Genomic DNA, 15,173 nt, shown 5'->3' with positions numbered 1-15,173 from the left:
GAGTGTGTAATTTATGAGCTTAGCACAACGCACTCGCAGAGGCCAGAGAGAGCCTACTGCTTTCATTCTGTGTGTGTGAATGCAGCAATATTGGGACCGAAATCTAACTCTCTGTCTTACATACACAGCATTTTTCTAAGCAGACACAAAAAGAATGAATGTTGTGTTTATTAGCCTATATTAGCATAAAGCAGGCTCCAACCAGGAAGCAGACAAAAACGCTCAGTTTATTATCTGGTAGGGAATGCAGCGAATGGCCAGTCTAGGGGCCGAGCAGTTTGATGGTGGGTCCACGGAGAGACGGAGTTGGAGAATAATCTGATTTTGTTGAATGTCTTTATGATGAATTACAGACTCTTAGGCCTGTTGCCAGCTTTGGCAAGCTAATCAACGATCACTCTCAGAGCAGACTGGACCTCTTCTACTGGTGAGTAACAATAATATTTTCTGAATTCATTCACATTCTGCAGCCTGGATGGGAAGCTCTGGCGGCCTGGATGAGGCCTGCAGGCCATTTAACAGTCATTGCTATATGGATTCTGTCATGTATGTTTAACATTAAGTATGTAATTTACATACATAGCACTAATTATGCAGGTATTTCCCACTACCAGACGACATATTCAGTCTTTTGTTTCAGCAAAACCACAAAAACATTATTTGACCATCAATCAAGCAACATCCAAACAGCCAAAGTCGATGGCATCACACTCTTTTACTACAATCTGTGGTTGTCACATTAAACAACGGTGATCTGGTATGTTTAGTTACGGTATAATGTGATAATGTAGTGCGATGGGTTGGTCATCCAGTCAGGCTAGCTGTTAGCTTCGCTCTCTAACACAGAAGCCATTCTGGCCCTTAATCACAGTGATTACTTAACCACAGAGGCTCTTAAGTGCTGCTTATCAGAACTCCTCTGGAGAGCAATTACACCATCACCGCTCTCTCTTTCACATTCCCCCCTCTTCTGAAGCTCCATTTTTATCCTCCTGTCCTCTCCCCCATCCATCATCCCAGCCTGTCTCCTACTGCCCCACTCTTGTCTTCGTCTCCTTTCTCCTCTGCTCCCCTACTTTACTGTCACTGGTTCTCTCTTTCCAGTTTTTTGGTTCTCTTCTTATCTCCTGTCCTTGAATTAGCTTTACTGATCCAATTTCTTTTATATCCATCTATTACATTTAGACATATTTCACAGAATAAATGAAAACTTTGACCTGCTGGTGGTGTTAGATGAAAACTTACAGGATCACCAAAGTTATCAGTATTCATCCTCTGAGCTCCATGGACATCTGTACATTTAGTGGCAATGCATCCAGTGGTTGCTCAGATATTTCAGTCTGGACCAAAGTGGTGGACTTGGCGGCATTGCCATCCCTTGAGCCCTTGGTAGCTAAAAAATCGGCTACTTTAAAAAACGAATTATTGAAAACTAGGAAAACAGACGACTTGCTGCTTAAATGTCCTGTTTGGTGCGTGCTCACGTTGGTGCACTTTCCAACTAACATGCAGTACATGAATAATACTCCATTCTGTTCCAATACACAGTGCAGCACTGCAGAGAAACTGATGATACAGTGAGCCGTGATGAAAAGTAAGCGTTCGTCTCCCAAACTTCACCCAAAAGTGAACACATTCTTCTAAAGGTTACACCACTGTCTGACCTCTGAGGGGCGCCGTGAACAAGGAGGGAGGAGAAAGACTTCTATGCGGGTTAGGTGTTGAGGAGGAGGAGGTGGTGTGTGTGTGTGTGTGTGTGTGTGTGATGGGCTGGGGAGTGGTAAGAAGAAGTGGTAGGTAAGTAAAGCTGGGCCTTTAGCTAACCACAGTCATCCTTCTGCCTTCAAGGTCAGAGCTAAAACAGCACAGATTATCTTTCCAGGAGTCAGAAATCGTTCAGTGCATGGGATGAGGAGGCAGGGGGAGGAGAGGATGGTTTACTTAGAATTTTGCAGTTGTTCTAAGTGATGAAGTCAAACAGAGAATAAAAACAAAGAAATTCAGTGTTGAATGTAAATCTTGCATTCTGCATCTGCCAGTTGTTGCTGTTTTACATAACTGGGTTGGAAACGTAAAAAGCTGGAAATTGTAAACACAAAAACAGGGAAATGGGAGGGAGGGAAGAGAGGAGAGAGAGGGAATGATGAAATGAAAGAAAAAGGAGGACAAACTGACTTGATCGTCATGGGAAGAAGGAGAAAGAGTGCAGACATACACAAGAGAAGAAAAGGAGATTCCACTCATTTTAATATTACTGTTGGAGTTGAAAGCAGGAATTCTGTAGGAGGAACAGCGGATTCATTGTGCCGACTGTTTACTAAAAAGACCATTAAGGTCTGCTGAAGCACTTCCCTGCAGCTCAATGAAGCACGATGCTTTCCCAGAGTCCCTGTCTCTCTCCCGGCCTGAGGTGCCTCATCTGCTCCGCCATTTAACGACAACATAACAAACTTACTTATCTATATGCAGCAAAACAAGACACTCCTTACCCCTGTGAACTGTCAGTTCATAATAAGAACTGAATGTCGTTCCTAAGCCAGCTAAACATTTCTCTCAGAAGAAGCAAGTGGCCGCCATTCATTCTTGTGCAGCATCAAAAACAGCTTCCATAGGGTGAGATAATCCATGACAGTAAACATGAATCCATCCATGCATCCTCCGTAAAGTTGTGTTTTCATATCCGAGCTGCAATTTGCTTCCCTCTGTTTCTTCCAGACATTCAGAAACAGACGACTCTCACCAGGAAATAATCCTTCAAAGACATGTCACATCATAAACTCTACTCTGCTCTACTCTCCCATCCATATCTTTAAATTCAGAGTGTCTGTGCCAGCCCACAGACCTGTGAATTTAATACTGTGACACGAAACAATTAAAGGTGAAACCATAGTGTAGAAGTTACCCAGCTTAACCTGATCAGCTTTGTGAGCCTGCAACCTCCTTACTGGCACAGTTTGCTTATCATCTGACAGAAAAGCACATGAACACAGCACTGTCAGGCAGCAGAATTAGGAGTCAGACATTTATCCGACTCCAAAGGCAAGTGAACGCAGCACAGCACTGCTGCAGCAAAACCTCTGGATCGCCCTCAAATTCAACCAATTTCTAAGGCAAACTAACTTTGAGCCATGTCTGTTTGTGTTTGAGATATCCCAGTGACAGGCAGACAGGCAGAGACTTGAAAACTGAACCTCCCTCATACTTCACTGGCAGAGGTAAAGATCTAAGATCTACAGATTGCTTTTCAGAATGCTGAAATGGCAAAATTTAAACTAGAAGTAGACAGGAAGTCAGCTACAGCTCTAACTAACTAACTAACTAACACAAATAGTCTCCTTTAACGTAAAGATTCAACACTTCTACATAATAAATTACGTACTAAAGGGGTTTTTTATAGCAGCAAAGCTGGTCCAGATATTATCTAAAAGAACAATCTCTGGTCTCTGCACAAAGTAAGACACAGTTATTTGTTCTGTGATTTATTAATTATCTGCAGTCAAAACTCCTGGAGCTGTGGCAAGGACACAAGTACCTCCTGTACTGTAACATCAGTGCCTCCAGCTCATCCCGTTTTCCATCTACTAATGCAGTTTGACTTGGTTCCTCAAGAAGTTGATGGGAGCAAAAAGCAGCCTGCTGTGCGAAGAGTGGAAGTGATGTCAGATGTAGAATACAAAGTGAGTTCAAAGTCAGGGGAAAGAGCAGAGGAGACGCTTATGAGCTGCGTGCTGTGACTTAATTTTCACTTTCTTTGATGTCATAAAACCCCCTTGACTGTGTATTATGTGAAGTAAGAACATTATGTTCACTTACTGTGGAGAACTTAATCCAGATCATAAACACTGAAGCAATGTGTGACTGAATGTTATGGGAGTTGAATACGCTGACATACTGACCTAATGATGCAAGTGCTGGGAATAATCCTGACAGCCACTGAAAAACTGGATAGATTTGTTAAAAAAATAGTTACAGTAATTCACATTACTGTTAATACACACATGGTTTTCTAGTATACGCTTATAAAGTACATGTTGCAGGTGAGCAATTAGTGAAAAAACTGCGTGTAATGAATGTAGGCAACACACAGCGCTGAATCAGACGTGTGTGTCTGCAGCAGGTGACGGTTTCACTTCTCTCTTTCCTCTGGAGAAAAGACACAGCAGAGTAAAAGCACAACGCTGTACTCACATTCACGTTCCCGGATTTCTGCTGTCGCCTCCTAAAACTGCTCCTATCCACCCAGAGACAATTCACTCAGGCACTTAATTTCATTCAGCCTCCGCGAAAAACGTTCAGCAGCGGCGGTGGTCGCGTCCAAGAGCCTCCAGAGCGCACAACAGTGCGAACAGTGCGGCGACAGCCGGCAGACTGAGAGACAGAGACTGAGAGAGAGAGAGAGAGAGAGAGAGAGGGGGGGGGGGGGGGGGGGGGGGGATAGGGAGAGAGAGACTGAGAGAGGGGGAGAGACAGCGAGAGAAGAGAGAGTGTGTGTGTGTGTGTGTGTGAGAGAGAGAGAGAGAGCGAATCCAAGTAAGTTGGACGCTGCATAAAATGTAAATTAATAGAAAGCATTCATGCGCAAACGAACTGTGTTTACCGACAGCGGTTTTACTAAGTGTTCCATCAATCCATCACATCCTTAACCCATAACTATAAAGCTTGTATGAGACGTGTTGCTGCATCAAATGTAGCGTTAACACATATTTCCAAATATCAGTGAAGCTGATGAGGTGAAACATTATTGTCTTTGTATGTCAAAAAGCATTAGATCACACTCTGTTGTATTTATAGTTTATTTCTGAATCGACCTCATCAACCAGTCTTAGAAAAAAATCTTTGATTTTCCAACAGGCTAAACAAGATGGATCAGCATCCCAATCAAAATCTAACAAGAGACAACGCAGTTTGAAGTTTTTCTGATTTTCCTTGTACCAGTGACTGAATGGGGTCTGTGCGCGTGCACTACTGTGCACGTGCATGATGAACGGCCGCAGAGGGCGTTCTGAGCCATGTCAGTTAGCATCAAGAGCAGCATGGCAGAGCTGAAGTATTTTGGGTTAAGGCCAGATCACAGCATGTGTTGCAGACTGTTGTCATTAATGTTTTGTACGTGTACTAGTAAAAATAATAACAGCCATTATTAATAGTCATGAATAGTTTGATAAGTGTTTACTTAATGTTAATATATAAACCAAAACAGGTCATGTGGTGCTTTTCTTACAGACTTATAAACAGTGCTTTGTGTGAAAGTTGCACCAGTCTGGACAAAGTGTGCTGTAAAAGATACACGCTGTATGTCATTCTAGTTACTATCTAAAAATACATGAACAATGAAAAATGTGAAGCAAATGTGATAAGTGATGAACATGTGTGTCATAAGTGTTATCTGGACAGCACATGAAGCTCTGTGGTGATAGGGTGATCTCCCTGGCTCCCTGAGATGGGAGACGATGGTGTCGTTTCAGTGGAGAAGTGATTTCCATTTCTCAGAATTAGTTCCATGTGTTTTGCATTTGATGATCACCCTATGAGAAAGCTGCAGGGTCTGGCTGTGGGCAGCTTCATGCGTTCTGCTGTGTTCTCTGTCGGGTAAATCACTGTTGTCTGCATGTTGAACCTCGAGGAACAAGGAGAGGGGTTTCATGTCGTTTTTACCTTACCTAATGCTGTAAATGTGAGCTGTGTGTATGTTTTCCATTCATTATTATGAATATTCGAGATGCACGTGTAATAAGTACTGTGTGTAAGCCTCCAGAAAATGAATGTAAGCTAATGTAATGTCCCCTGAAGTGACAGAAACACGACTGTGTGTGTGTTTGTACGTATGCATAAGTGTGTGTGTGTGTGTATGTGTGTGTGTAATCCTAGACAGCAGTCAGGTGAAAGCCAAGCTTGTTGGTGTAAAACATTTCCCAGCAGTGAACTCATTAAGTCCCATTAAAGCACCATCCAACTCATTTACTCAGTTTTTTATGGAAATTGAGCAGCGCAGACCCGCTGAGTGCTTTTGGCTTACTGCAGAGAAGCTGTCTCTGAAGCAGAGAAAGGGAACTTTGCAAGTGCTGGAGAGCATTTGGTCCGATCCGCGAGGTAATTGATACATAGAGTAAAGCAATTAGTTTACTTTATTTATTTATTTATTTATTACAAAAAGAAAATAACATAAAATAGTAGACTCAACGTCATGCGTCCCATTGATTTTACGTCATTGCATCCCGTCACCTAACAACAAAACGTGAGTAAGTGAAGAGTGTTGCACTTCCCAAGGTAAAAAAGGACAAACATTTAATTTCTGTTGTTATAGTTGAAGTAAAAAGCAAACCAGTGTGCTTAAGTTAAATGTGTTAATGTGCTGGCAGTGATAAAAAGGTTAATCAACAGAGTCATTACAGCTAAAGACATGCTAAACTGGACGAGCTGTGTGGACAAATGTGCTTGGATACAGTTCGTTAGCGGAGTTTGGATGCTCAGCAAGCAGCTTTCACAGACCACATCCAGTCAGACAGTGTTCTGTAGGCACATTTTGTGGCGAGTGCGCTAGTAGCTAAGAAGCTAAAACCTCATTCAGAAGAAGAATCTGTGCCTTGTTGTTGCTGTGGAGCTGCTAACACCAGATAACGTAAAACTGAGTGCCAGTTTGTCTGGAATAATTCATAGAGATGAAGGAAAACCTGTTGTGGAAGCTCAGTGACAGCTAGTGTCTGTGTGATTTCACCTTCATGGTGGACATCAACCTCACAGAGCTGAACCTCAAACTCCAGCAGCTTCTCAGCTCTCTGCTTTCAAATGTGAAATTGTTAGAGGTGAAATTAAAGCTAAAGAGGAAACACTGCGTATGTTCCTACTCAAACCCCCTTCAGGGATTTGGCGAGAGCTTTCAGGACATGAAATGTAACCAAAGGGAACTGAAGATATTTGCTACGCTGTTTGATGTGGAAGCAGCTGATGTACCTGACAAACTACAACACGAAATTATTGAGCTGCAAAGCAACGACCTGCTACTTAGAGCAGCACTTTTCAAAACTGACTCAGTTCAGCTAAAGACTGACGGACCCAAACCTGGAAAACTCGCTGCAAGTATCATCATCATCATCATCATCATCATCATCATCATCATCATCATCACTACCATCTGACGTCAGACGCCTTGCCAAAAAGAGGCAGGTCCAGCCATCGCAAAGGTTAGTGTGATATATGTGTTCAATAATCCTAATCAGCAGTTTGCTCGAGTGTGCAACTGTGTCAGTCTGCCTCATGTCACTGAAGTCTTTGCACGAAAAAAGTAAGCTTCTCCAAACCCCGAACCTTTTCTTTCACAGTTGTTAAGAAAATGGGTCTCACTTTATTTTATAGTACTCTTATAAGACTTAACAAACATTACTTGTCTGTCAAATTAGACAAAATCTACAAATACAAATTAGCATACACCTAACTGATGCTATAATTACACACCACATGTGATGCCACATTAGACCCAAAATAAACTATACTTAGACACTATTATACCACATTGTGCTGTCATTAGAAACCAAATATGAGTTCCTCATGCACTATTTACAAGATCATAGTGTAATTAGAAATCAAAGCCATATCAGATCCAAAATATGCAACAGTTAGACACTATTCTACCCTTACTATCAAATTATGCTATGCTGAAATCACATCCTGAATAACTCACCGCAGCGCGTCTACGTGTCCACACCCATCACCCTGAACCGACTCTGTTGAGACAGGTGGTGTCTGCTGAACACTGAGTGGATCCAGGCCAATGTGAAAAAGATGGAATCGACACCACGCAGAGATGAAAGATGCAGCTTCATCTTCATTTCTGGGCTACACAGCATTTTATGACTTTTTCAGGAAAACTAGGTAGACTGTGTGTGAGGTGGGTGAGCCTTGAACGCTACTTATAGTCATCTGCACTCCAGGACAACTGCACTGCTAAGTGTGAAGGTAGTTTAATCTCCAATTTCAACCTATGTTACGCACAGCATGTACCGTACAGTCGGTCCGTCCACCACTTTGGTCCTGACTGATACTTCACATACAACATTTGGAGTGATTGTCATAAAATTTGGTCCAATTACTGAAGTGTATGACCAAATACCAGCAAAACTAATGACATTCCCATCACCCTCAGCTGTACTTTGTGTTAGATGTAGTCAGTAAATTCTAGCATGTAAACAGGCTAAATTATGATGGTTAACATGATTAACATTGTACATGTTAGCATTGTCATTGTGAGCATGTTAGCATGCTGATGTCAGTATTTAGCTCAAAGTGCCACTGTTTTTAATTACAACCTCACAGAGCCACCAGCTTGTCTTGTTTAAATCTGTGCCACAGTGGTCAGTGTAGGTCTGTGTGAAGCTGTGTTGGTGCAAACAGTTTACTGAAGAAGTTTACTTTGTTGTATTTTTGCATTTAGTTTGTTTAGGTTCACACTGCTCAAGTTCAAGGAGGTCTGACCTCCTGGAAGTCATTAGAGATGAACTGCTGCCTTGACTAACATATTACATCATGTTGAAAAACACAGGCTATGCATCTGAACTCCTCTCAATATTTTCAGGCACCTGTGCTTTTTGCTGTTTGTGTTTGCAAGTTTTTTCTGGGTGCTTGTGAGTGATTTCTGTTGACAATGAAAAAAAGCCATAGTATAGATCCAGTGCTCTAAGGTTAAACACTGCAAATGGCTGCACCTGCATTTGTTTTTACCGCAGTACATAGCAGCTACACTGGAGGACAGCAGGCAATGGAAATATACTGGACATGAAATGATTCTCATGCAGGTTTTTTCCGCTCTGCAGGACGACTATCAGACAAACCGCTGTTATTCAGCAACACCCCATACATCAACACATTGCTCAACGGGCCATCGGCAGCAGCTCAGACACCCCGGTGGTACGGAGAACAGACTGTTAGACACAATCTGCGTTCTTGACCTTCTTCCTGAGCTCTTCCTCTCCTCCACTCCCTCTTTCTGACTTTTTATCCTGCTCTCTTTCTCAGCCCTTGGTTCATGCATTGAGGCTGAATGTTGCTTCTCCCAAATAACGCTGTGAACAGGGAGAAGTTAACACTCTTTCATAACTTGTTTGCAAACACTACAGCTTCTTCACTACACCTTGACCTCGAAGATTTGCCCTGCATCCCCAGTGTTAGCGCTTGTACTTTAAGCAACACAGAAATGGAATCCAAATTAAGAAGAACACCTGAAATTAAAGTATTTCACTGTCGCAAAAATAAATGAGTTTTACAATGTGATGAGATGTTACGTTGACGCATCCATCCACCTTAGCCTCTGTCTGCAGACCTTGTCATCTTTTTTTCCTCCCATTACTTTGGCTGCTAGAGGGCTTTGTCACTTGAAAATAAACTTAATGTCATTTTGGGGCATTTGCTGAAATGACTGATTCTGTAATTTTTCTTCAGTCTGTATACTAAAATATCAAAAATGTACATAAAAAGTTTTGATTTGATACATTAAAGCACATCTTGTCATACAGTGAGTACAACAGAAGTGTTTCCAATTCTCTGAAATTTAAGAATACTCGACTGCACTTAAGTGTATTATAGTGCAGTTTTTTAAAACTCAACTTCTCATTTAATCTTTCTTTGACTTCTCTCATTCTGCGCCTGATGTTGTTATGAACTTGTGTCCGGAATATTAATTGATGTTTGCATTATTCCAAACACAACATCTTGGCAGACGCTGTGGTGTATTAACTTAACTGCAACACATGCACAGATGATGAACTGCTGTGCGATGCCGACGTTCAGTGTGTGAGGTGCTAACACACCTCCCTCAAAGCAGGATAAAAGATTAGATGCTTGTGATTTAAATTCAAGTTACATAGATTTTCCTCGATTCCCTGTATATTGTATTTTAAACAGTAATGTTTGTTGTTAACTAAGAGGATTTTTTTTCACAACACCCCTGGATATATTTCCAAAAATATTATAATGAATAACTATGTGATATGTGTGTATTTACCTTTCCATAGCCATGTGTTAAATTGAGGAGAAAACGTCGTTATGATTGTGGTGACGTTAAAGCTTTACCAGTTCTCCAATGAAACCACTGTCCTCCATCACGTCTGCAGTGATATGAAGTCATCTTATTTCTACAATTAGCCATATTCATATAGGGCCAAATGCCTGATCTGGTCATTTTAATGAAGGTAAAAGATGATTCTTGTATCCGCCCAGTGATTTAGATCCACTCCAACATTTAATGCCTCCTTCCTTTGCACATGCAACACCCTTCCATCAGGTTTCATGAAAACCAGGCTTGTAGTTTTTCTCTAATCCAGAAACAAACAGCAGGAACTAAAAGCGGTAAAAATCAAACGATAATGACAAGACTAGCAGACTTAGTTTCTTGCTTATTTTATTGTGTTTTCCCAAACCAATCAGTATCAAACGTACAACCTGTATCTATCTGTGTGTGTGTGAGCCTCAGAGTTGTGGTTGGGACCCCACACAGTCAGAATATTCCATCCTGTGTTTTTTGCTGAAGTGTCTCTGAAATTAACTCGAACTGTTTTCTGTTCTCGCGACTCATCTCTCCTCAGAAAAAAACACAAATCTACAGCACTTTCACGCCGACATTTTCACATTTTTTTCCTTTAGACGAGATCGGGATGAAAAATGTGAAAGCTTCGTCAGCGCAGTATAATTTCCAAACAGCCTTTTTGTTAGAATAATTTATCATTGTAAAGTAGCGAGAGCGACATTTATTCATCTCGCATTTGCTTGGATCAATACTTTTGAAAAGATTAAGAGCTTGGGTGTCTGCTGCTTTGTCTACCCTTCAGTCCGCTCCCCTCCACTGAGCTGATTTATGCCAAGTATGTTGTTACTTCATTGGTCCCAGCAGAGAGAAACTTACAGCATGACTGCATTATTCTCCTCTAATATGTAGCCCACTCCATCATCCTGTTGTCTCGGTGAAGAAAATGCCAACCAGAGCAGACTGCTCTCTTTCAGTGAAAATCAATAAATTACAGCCCACGTCTTCACTGATTTGCATTAAATCCATTTCGCTGTTGAGTCTCTTCTTCAGTGTTTGGCAGGAAATAGAGCTTCTTCTTTCATCTGGTGCTACAGTAAGTTGCAACCACACAGTCTCCATCCCTCAGCTACAAATGGCTGCTGAGTGAAAACTTGTGCTGGAGCGATTTGTCAGTTAACTGATTAAGTTAGCTGACAGAGGTGTGCTCTGGTAGTTCACATGGCAGAGCGTGTACCGTGTATCAAGGCTGCATCCTTACCGCAGCGGGCAGGGTTTGCATTTACCAAGCAAAGATGTCTATCAAGATGTATTTACTTCAAAATCTAATGAAATTATATGCTATTACCGTTTTCTAGGTGACAGACTAGCAGAGCCCACTGCCTTTTTTTCAAACTGCCATGTCAGTAGACGCCACTAATTCAGTTTTTCTGAGTCGTCTTCTGGGAAAAAGAGATTGTCCATATCATGAATTCTGACAAGCTCTTGTCTGCGTAGTTTCTGAAGGAAAACGTACCCACTAATGATGGTATACTCAGTGTTATGTCTGATGGGCTGAGAGAGCATCGTGACTGGATGCAAGCTTGGAAACAGTTCTAGTTGGTGTGTTTGTATCCAGTTGTGTAGCCGTTTGGTATCTGAAGGGAATGTGGACAAACGTTTGTTTGCAATAAATCTCCCATAGATGATCATTTGTGTGAAAGCTCAGGACGCTGTGGAATGTGCTACTGCTGCTGCCTCTGAGTTTACTGGTTGTGCTCTAAAAGAAGTTGAAGTGAAACTGTAAAACTCCTGCTTGGACACAAACTGAACCATAGCAACCTTAAGCAAGACTTAGAAAAGCAACCTGCTTCTGTACAGATGAATTAACCCGGCCCTTCGAGGACATGCATGCTAGTTTCAAGCACTCGTAATTGACTGACTATGTGTTTGCTGCTGGCCTGTTGTTGATCGTTTTTACTGTGATACTTTGAATGTCTCTAGTTTTTTTCTAGTTTCTTCAAAGGGAAACGCTGAAGTGTCAGCCATTATGTTCAGCCCATTTTAAGTGTCAGCTTCAAAATGTATTTTACTGTGAATAACTGAGTAAAGTGACCTGATTTGAACAGCATAAAGATAAAGACAGCACAATTCAAGATTCAAGATTCAAGAGTCTTTATTGTCATTGCGCATGTCAATGAAATTTTCATTGCAACCCCCATGTTAGGAACAGATAGTAAGAAAGATAAGAAGACTAGAAAGAATAAAATTAAGATAACTACAATAAAATAAAATAAACCAACATGCAATAAAAATATTCGTAAAGCAATTAAAAATATAACAGAATGAAAATATACTAAGGCAATAAAATATACTAAACAATAAACAATAAAATATGGAAGTGAAATGTGCAAACAGAATAAAATATACAAGTTTTATTCATTAGTATTTCAAGCGAGATTACTTTTTATTCCCATTTTTTACAGTTTTAAAATAACAAAATGGAAAGGGGCCTGAAGTAAAGGCTGGGCACTCTGCATGGTCAGTACTTAGTAACACCCCCTTTGGCAGCTATCACAGCTTGTAACGGCTTTTCGTAGCCAGCTAGGAGTCTTCCTGTTCTTGTTTGCAGGATTTTCCACCTCTTTTCCTTTCAGAAGGCTTCTAGGTCTGTGAGATTATTGGATCTTGCATGCACTTCTCCTTTGAGGTCTATCCACAGATTTTCGATGATGTTTAGGTCAGGGGACTGTGAGGGCCACTGCAAAACCTTCATCTTGTGCCTATTGAGGTGGTCCTTTGTGGATTTTTAGGTGTATTTAGGATTATTTTTGTGTTGTAGAAGCCATCCTCTTGTCATCGTCCCCTTTATTTATTTATTTTTTTTTACAGATGCTGTGAAGCTTGATTGCAGAATTAGCTGGTATTTAATTGAATCCATTCTTTCCTCTATCAGTGAGATGTTCCCTGTGCCACTGGCTGCAACACAAGCCCAAAGAATGATCGATCCACCCCGTACTTGTGTATTTTAACTCCATCAGTCAACAGGACTTGTTTCCACAATGCATCAGCCTTGTTTAGATGATCCTTTGCAAATGTCTGACGCTGAATTTTGTCATCAGGAAAGTTTTCTCCTGATGACTCAGCTCATATTTGGCCCTTCTCTGGTATTTGATGCATCGTTTACGTAGACTCTATCCTCATCTAGAATCATTTCTGTGTTCTTGTATGGAGATATTCTGTAAAACAAAGGTCACATGGACAGATTTTATTTTTTCAAACCAATTTGGAAAGTATATGTTTTTAGATAATCTCCTTACACCTGTGGTCAAGACTGAGCTCCTAGTGATCCCAGCCAGCAGTCACATTAGCCTCCAGCTCAGCACCAGCTGTCCACAAGTCTGCCAGGAATACAGAACGTATTAAATGAGAAGAAGAAATGTGTGAAAAAAATGTCTTTAAAATCTGTGAAAAAAATATAGTTCTTGTGACTGAAAAATAAAATTCAAAATAAAAATAGTTATGTAAAACGCAAGTAGCCCACCTCTCACTGTCTCACCTATGCTTGAAGTATCCTCCACTTCTGTCTCTTTTGGCCATAATTAAATGACATAATAATCACTTGTGTACCTTACAGATGGAGGGAAGGAGGAAAAATGAAAGAATGGGAAACATGGAAGGGTAAACATGGTTGTAATACCACCTTACCACATACTGCTTTAAAATCTCCTTCCAAACCAATAATGATGAGAAAATCCATGCACTGTCCATGACCCAGCCCTTTAGGAGAGATATAGAAACAAACTACAGTTACCCTCTTAGTCCCAAACAATAAAGATATAGTTCAATCTTCCATCTTTGAAAAGCGTTAGCGTCCTTGTAAGAAGCCCCAGCGCTGCCTCCTCTTCGTCCTTGTCCTCTGTGTCACCCTCGTCCTAAAGGTTGATGTTTATTGGAATCATGTGTCTCGCACTCTTCCTTTGAGCTGTATAGACAGCCTGTTTGCTTTTGTAATGTTCGTGTTGTCGTCCTTTATTACAAATTCTTAACTGGTCAAAGTCTGTAATGAACAATGTCGGATAAATAGGACAACCTGAAGGAAATAATCATATGAAAAATTACACAAAACACAGAAATGAGCTAATAATTAAAGATATTTGAACAATATGAAATATAAGATTAGTTGCTAGAATGAGATGTCTTTTGAAGGTTTATTGGAGTTGATTTTATTCCAGTAAATTTTACTTTTTTACTTGTCATTTCATACTAGACCTACTCGTACTCATGTGTGTATGCTTTGTGATTAGTCTCTACACACCAGTACGGATCTACAGTAGCGTTACTTTTTATTGTTTGGCTACAAGTCATTTTGTTTATCTCATATGTGTAACTGGTCAATCCTAACCACTGTAATGTTATTTTTTTTTCCCCCATAGCGGCTGGTAATGTAACATAACTCTTGAATTGCACCCAAAACATGACACAGAAAGTTGACTTTTTGAGATCCTGTTTTGGCCTTTCCGTCTCACAGGAACAGTCATGCTACAAACCTCCTGACCACCTTTGACCTTCATGTTTTGGTTTATTGTTAGGAGCTCTGGGTTCTCCAGCCCCTCATCCTGACCTGTTGACAGTCAACAGGTCATCGTGACCACAGGACCATCATGACCTAACCTTGCTCACTGCCTGTTGAACATTGGATAAACACAGGAAACTTCCTCTTTGCCTTTGACCTCAGTCTCCCCCTTTTTGGACAGCTTAACTACAGTTTTAATGGGGATACTGATAAAGAGAGAGTCGTTGCAGCTCTAAGTGCAGCATTTTGCAATGCATTCTGGTCTACAGGCTGCAGCAGTTGTTGATGTATCCCTGTTGATGTCTGCCTCTTCTATAGAAGGTCAGATTACAGTGTCTGTAATTATCCTCATGGTTTTTGTTCTCACTAGTTCTTTGCAGTCTCATTATGGTACAATTGTTAGCAATATGTCAGTAAATGTATGTATTTTTCCAGTTACTCATGTGTTTGCATTCTTATATCCAAGGGAAATGTGACACTCGGCGCCCAGACGGTTGTGATTCCTAAAGTTACCAACTCTGATTCCCGTCGAAGCTGTAATAACTTCCAGTGTCCTTCAGGATCTTGGTTTGGTTTGCCCTCAAACATACTAGCCATTTGTTCTTT

The 15,173-nt window shown here is 40.9% G+C and overlaps 1 protein-coding gene across 1 annotated transcript in view; it reads right to left on the bottom strand.

The window, feature by feature from the left end:
- Positions 1-4,350, bottom strand: part of gpr4 (G protein-coupled receptor 4) — a 43,926-nt gene extending 39,576 nt beyond the window's left edge. Inside the window, exon 1 of the mRNA XM_041940547.1 lies at positions 4,189-4,350. The gene's annotated coding sequence lies outside the window, so the exon portion shown is untranslated. The remainder of the gene's footprint in view (positions 1-4,188) is intronic.
- Positions 4,351-15,173: the final 10,823 nt, after the last annotated feature.

This window comes from Chelmon rostratus, chromosome 7 (assembly GCF_017976325.1).
Source record: "Chelmon rostratus isolate fCheRos1 chromosome 7, fCheRos1.pri, whole genome shotgun sequence".
Lineage (NCBI taxonomy): Eukaryota > Metazoa > Chordata > Actinopteri > Chaetodontiformes > Chaetodontidae > Chelmon > Chelmon rostratus.
This window is presented reverse-complemented; position numbering and strand designations above follow the sequence as displayed.